Source organism: Pinus tabuliformis, chromosome J, assembly GCF_031772625.1.
Source record: "Pinus tabuliformis cultivar Carrire ecotype Pingquan chromosome J, CPIR1, whole genome shotgun sequence".
NCBI classification, from domain to species: domain Eukaryota; kingdom Viridiplantae; phylum Streptophyta; class Pinopsida; order Pinales; family Pinaceae; genus Pinus; species Pinus tabuliformis.
This window is the reverse complement of record NC_142295.1, coordinates 403,505,558-403,509,005: the sequence shown is the minus strand read 5'-3', so window position 1 is coordinate 403,509,005 and position 3,448 is coordinate 403,505,558. Positions and strand designations below refer to the sequence as shown.

General features: G+C 37.3%; 1 pseudogene; it reads left to right on the top strand.

The window, feature by feature from the left end:
- The first annotated feature begins 1,155 nt into the window (after window positions 1-1,155).
- Window positions 1,156-2,577, top strand: LOC149227508 (ABC transporter C family member 8 pseudogene; annotated as a pseudogene).
- Window positions 2,578-3,448: the final 871 nt, after the last annotated feature.

Below are 3,448 nucleotides of genomic sequence, written 5' to 3'. Positions count from 1 at the left end.
AAAATTTGGTTTACCTTTGTATCAGATTTGTAAAGATCTTAGAATGAGATCTAGACATATTAATGTGAAAATTTCTATGCATATTAGATATAAAAGATTTGAGTTTTGGGTTATCAAAGCTATAGATTGAGAACTACATGGATTGCTTGATAGGATGGCTAGTTTGATTTGTATATCAGGATTGCTAGCTTCTTTGTGGTGGTAGTGTGAGATCAATTGGGAATTGCTACTCGTTTCATACTTCAAGATGGAAATGAATTTCCCAATGATGGTGGTGATGAAGGAACCCAGCAAAAGCACATAGAATAGCATAGTTGATTGAACAAAAAAATCAATTGTGTAAATACAAATAACCCACCCTACAAAGTGATGTCTTCTTGAATATTGGTCAATATGAATGATTTTCCTTTCACAGTTCTTGTGTTTTGATTCTTTATGAATAGCAATTGATTCATTCAACTAAAATTGCTATTGTTGATTTTGATGGCACTTCTATTCTCCAGCTTGATGATTGGGTGTTGTGCCGAATTTACAAGAAAAATAGTCATTCTCAGAGAGTACAAGGGGTAGAACGAGATGAATCACCAAGTGCAGATGAAGTGATGGCTTCTTTGCCTGATATTGATCAGCAAAACAAACTGCAACTGCCCAAAATTGCCTCTTTCAGTGGGTTGTTGGAAAGTGATGATCCTTTCATAGATGGTTTTTTAAACGATGAAGCCATGGATGGAAATGGAAACAGCAGCAGACTACCTCAAGTCCAGTCCTCCAACCTCTCTCACAACAATTTCAGCAATAACAATGACAACAATAGTGATTGTCGATATGAAGTTGTCCCAAAACAAGAAGAATTAGCAGTGGAGAATGACAAAAAATTCAATTCTCTCAAGAGGACCCTCTCCTTAGCATATGGGGATGATGAAACCAACCCTGCAAAGAGATTCAACAACATGCAGAACAACTACAGCTACAACATCAACAATAATGTTTCAGCCTTGCTTAATTCAATGCAACCCAATCAAACTTTCCAACAGCAGAACTTCCTAAACGCATTGAATGATAGTCAATAGAATTTCAGACTTCCGTACATTCAGAACATGCATTGGACCACCTAAGCAAGAAAAAAAAAAAAACTTCAATTCCAGACGCACAGGTATGCGAATGCATTTGGCCTTGATGACAGTTGTATATCAGAAACAACTTCGGTTGTCCAGTCTAGGAAGACGAGGACATGCCACTGGTGAGATTGTAAACTACATAGTTGTAGATGCATATCGTTTTGGAGAGTTTCCGTGGTGGCTACATTGGGGTTGGACCATCCCTTTGCAAATATGTGTAGCAATTGGCATCCTTTTTGCCACAGTTGGATGGGCAGCTATTCCAGGTTTGCTCATCATCATTCTTACTCTCATTCTAAACAAACCTCTAGCCAAAACCCTCCAGAAGTGCCAAGCTGAGTTCATGACTGCACAGAATGAAAGACTCATAATAACATCTGAAATTCTTAATAGTATGAAAATAATCAAACTACAAGCATGGGAAGAAAAATTTAAAGAGCTGATAGAAAAATTCTGAGCTGTGGAGTTCAAATGGTTCTCTTCAGCACAATTTTATAGAACATATGGTACCATACTCTACTGGATGTCATCCATCATTACTTCATCTATAGTTTTTGTCGGGTGTGATATCATAGGGGATCCACCGTTAACTGCCACAACCATTTTTACAATGCTTGCAACATTCTGTGTGATACAAGATCCAGTAAGAATGCTACCTGAAGTTTTGGCTATATTAATTCAGGTTAAAGTCTCCTTGGATCGTCTGAACAAGTTCTTACAAGATGACGAGCTGAGACCAGATTATGTTGTGAGGAAAGCACTTGCCGGATCCCAGTATACCATCGAAATTCATCAAGACATACTCAGCTGGGATCCAGAATCTTCATTGACAAAGCCAACATTAAAGGGAATAAATCTGCACATTAAAACTGGAGAAAAGGTAGCAATTTGTGGCTCAGTGGGATCAGGGAAATCTGCTCTGCTATGTATAATTCTTGGAGAAATCCCAAAAATTTCAGGAGATGTAAGTTGAACATTAACTACTCTTCTTGAGCAAAAGTAACCATTTCATAGTTCAACAAGATTGTAGATGCAGCTTTTTTTCTTTCTATATACAAAAATTCTTCCATAAACTTTTTGATTGGACTGCGTGCATATTGAAGTATATGGCAATGTTACCTACGTGGCACAAACGGCTTGGATTCAGAGTGGTACTGTCAGAGATAACATACTCTATGGGAAACCAATGGACAAAATTCAATACAAGAAGGCAATAAAAGCTTGTGCATTAGACAAGGATATAGAGAGTTTTGCTCATGGAGATATGACAGAGATTGGGGAGAGAGGATTGAATATGAGTGGAGGAGAAAAACAGAGGATTCAGTTGGCTAGAGCAATATATAACGATGCTGACATTTATCTATTGGATGATCCCTTAAGTGCAATCGATGCTCATACAGCTTCAACTCTATCAAATAAGGAGGATACATTACATAAGACAGACTCCAAGACTTGCTAATATTGCTTGTCATAGTATGAAAAATCTGGTTTACCTCTGTATCAGATCTGTAAAGATCTTAGAATGAGATCCAGACATATTAATCTGAAAATCTCTGTGCATATTAGATATAAAAGATTTGAGTTTTGGGTTATCAAAGCTATAGATTGAGAACTACATGGATTGCTTGATAGGATGGCTGGTTTGATTTGTATATCAGGATTGCTAGCTTCTTTGTGGTGGTAGTGTGAGATCAATTGGGAATTGCTACTCGTTTCATACTTCAAGAGGGAAATGAATTTTCCAATGATGGTGGTGATGAAGGAACCCAGCGAAAGCACAGAGAATAGCATAGTTGATTGAATAAAAAAATCAATTGTGTAAATACAAATAACACACCCTACAAAGTGATGTCTTCTTGAATATTGATCAATATGAATGATTTTCCTTTCACAGTTCTTGTGTTTTGATTCTTTATGAATAGGAATTGATTCATTCAACTAAAATTGGTATTGTTGATTTTGATGGCACTTCTGTTCTCCAGCTTGATGATTGGGTGTTGTGCCGAATTTACAAGAAAAATGGTAATTCTCAAAGAGTACAAGGGGTAGAACGAGATGAATCACCAAGTGCAGATGAAGTGATGGCTTCTTTGCCTGATATTGATCAACAAAACAAACTGCAACTGCCCAAAATTGCCTCTTTCAGTGGGTTGTTGGAGAGTGACAATCCTTTCATAGATGGTTTTTTAAACGATGAAGCCATGGGTGGCAATGGAAACAGCAACAAACTACCTGAAGTCCAGTCCTCCAACCTCTCTCACAACAATTTCAGCAATAACAATGACAACAATAGCGATTGCCAATATGAAGTTGTCCCAAAACATGAAGAA